Source organism: Electrona antarctica (assembly GCF_951216825.1).
Source record: "Electrona antarctica genome assembly, chromosome: 14".
In the NCBI taxonomy this organism is placed as follows: Eukaryota; Metazoa; Chordata; class Actinopteri; order Myctophiformes; family Myctophidae; genus Electrona; species Electrona antarctica.
The window spans coordinates 38809316-38812352 of NC_136795.1; positions in this window are offsets into that span (position 1 = coordinate 38809316).

Sequence of the window (3037 nt, forward strand, 5' to 3'; positions counted from 1 at the left end):
CCACCTTTAACATCCTATATAAGGCAAAATGGCTACATTTCATTATGCTTTAAGTAGCATGTGACGTGTGAAACTAGGGGGTTTTCAGTAGTTTTGCACGAAAAACACTTCTGCTAAAAACGACCATAGCCCTCATCACAAATCTGATGAGGTCATCACATTTTGGCACAAGTGGCTAGGGCCGAATTGCAATTCATGCAAAACGTGAAAATAAGCAGAAATCTTTTAGGTCAGTGAGGACTGAGGAGTGCATACTATGTTGTTTGTAGAATCAGAGGCCACTAATGAGCACAGGCCATACTGCTCTCAAATATACACTGGTATGTACAGTTGGAGGCCATCGATATTGTCCTTTTCTTTTTGCTGAGGTTTGCGTGATCTGCGCAAAAGGACAGTTAACCCATTTTGGGCGGGAACCCCTTTTGGTGTTTTAAACATTGTTATAATTTAGCTATTGAAAAATAGCAGATCTACAAGCTCATAGCGCGACACCGAGTGGCGCGCTACGAGCATGTAGGTCTGCTATTTTTGAAAAATCGTGAAAATATTTATTTCAGAAAACTGGAGGATTTAGAAGGATTTAAAAAAAAATTGAGGTCAGGCCTAAATGGGTCAAATGATAAGGGACAATATCGGTGGCACCCAACTGTAATGGTCTAATCAAAAGGTGCTTGACTCATCTGCATACAGCCTTTGAGGACGTTTTCTTTCCTTGCTTTTATTCTCTCGACTAACACCGCCGTGTCTTTTTAGCTCTTCGTTGACGGGGGGATCGTGATCTTTCATGAAAAGACATTTTATGTATAACCACTTCTAAGAATGAATCTGATGCTGCCTCCCTCGACCAGCTATAGAAGTCTCAAAACATGTAAGCTCTAATACTGCGTTCATGAAGCTAGTGTCGACTGCTAAGCTTGCATCCGCAGAAAAGCGTATTCTGTTCCCAGGATCTCCCATTAGAACTGGCGGTTTCCTCATGTTGTAACCCCTGCCCCCCTGACCCATAATGCTGTTGATTGATTGAGTTTATTTGGTAAAAATGTACGTATATGTGTAAGTAAATGCACACAGTATACTGTAAATCATACAGAGGAGTACACAAAGTATGAAATGAAATACTTTGATTTCCAGTGTGGTCCTCTAAAACCTGTTATAACCTCCTACTAGCGGTAATCCCCTGTGACGCCCATAACCCAATCCCTCTAACCGTATTTGCTGCCTCCACCTCTTTAAATCAGACATGCTTATCGTGGGTGAACTCTCCACTGGGCTCACAGCTGAAGGTAAAGTTGTCTTTTCTCTAGTTATTTCCCCCAAATATTGACCCATATAATATATTGTCGCACGTTTTACTTTGCAATAAGATCACTCTCTCCTACTTTTGTCTCTACTAAACACATTTTGACTTTACTGGTGTTTGCACAATGCTGTGAGGCTATATGATGGTATATATAAGGCTATCAGTCTCTGTTTTTCTTTTGTCATTAAAGTATGTACAGTTGGGTGCCACCGATATTGTCCCTTATCATTTGACCCATTTAGGCCTGACCTCAAAATTAAAAAAAATCCTTCTAAATCCTCCAGTTTTCTGAAATAAATATTTTCACGATTTTTCAAAAATAGCAGACCTACAAGCTCATAGCGCGCCACTCGGTGGCGCGCTATGAGCTTGTAGATCTGCTATTTTTCAATAGCTAAATTATAACAATGTTTAAAACACCAAAAGGGGTTCCCGCCCAAACTGTCCTTTTGCGCAGATCACGCAAACCTCAGCAAAAAGAAAAGGACAATATCGATGGCCTCCAACTGTATGTATTAATCTTCCAACAAATACACATGACATACAAAAAACAAAGAATGCAAATGAAAAAAAGGAAGAAAACGAAACAAAATAAGCAGTCAAAACGAATGTAAAATATACATATAATCGTGCTTCGCTGCTTCAGTGGAGCTACAGTTTGTAGTTTTGTATCTTTGCATCTGGAAGTTGAACCTGCAGCTCAGCTTCAACTTGTAGCTTTGTATCTTTTGTGGCAGCTACAAATGTGGGATTTGCTGTGTAGCTTCACACCGCTGGCTTCCATTGGAAATGAATGGTAGACTCAGTCTACCATACAGTCTACTAGACTGTATCTTTCATCTGCCCATGGGAACGCAGCCCCCATATGATTATATCAATAGTGATTATGTCAATTGCGATGTACAGTTGGGTGCCACCGATATTGTCCCTTATCATTTGACCTATTTAGGCCTGACCTCAAAATTAAAAAAAAATCTTCTAAATCCTCCAGTTTTCTGAAATAAATATTTTCACGATTTTTCAAAAATAGCAGACCTACAAGCTCGTAGCGCGCCACTCGGTGGCGCGCTATGAGTTTGTAGATCTGCTATTTTTCAATAGCTAAATTATAACATAATGTTTAAAACACCAAAAGGGGTTCCCGCCCAAAATGGGTTAACTGTTTTGCGCAGATCACGCAAACCTCAGCAAAAAGAAAAGGACAATATCGATGGCCTCCAACTGTATTTCAACTCAATGCAACAAACACAAATAAATACCGGTAGTCCCATACTAAATGGAACTTCCCTTTAGACATTGTTCTTCCTGGCGCTATCAGTCTCTCTGTGTGTAACTTTCTGTGATGATGCTCTGCAATGCTCTCAGCTCTGGCCTAGCCTAAGTCTGCTAGCTAAGTGTTGCCCAGACGCTATAAGATTCCGGGCATGAGGAATATCCTTCAAATCAAAATGTGCTGGATAAGAACAGACAGTTCAAAGCCACAATTTATTTCCATTGGCTTTGGCGCAGATCAAGAAGGTGAACGTGACAATGTGACACTCTTTCATGCCGCAAAACTCATATTTCCATTTCCCCCCGTGTGTGGCCTCTGGTATTACTTCTGGCTGTAATGGCAAGCTAGTTAAAGGTGCTGGACGTGAGCTGTGGGGGGTTCTGAAGAAACATCCCACGAGGCTGTGTCTTATAGCCTACAGCAGTTCTAGGGTCCAGGAGATGACAAGAGAGACCGCTTTTCCT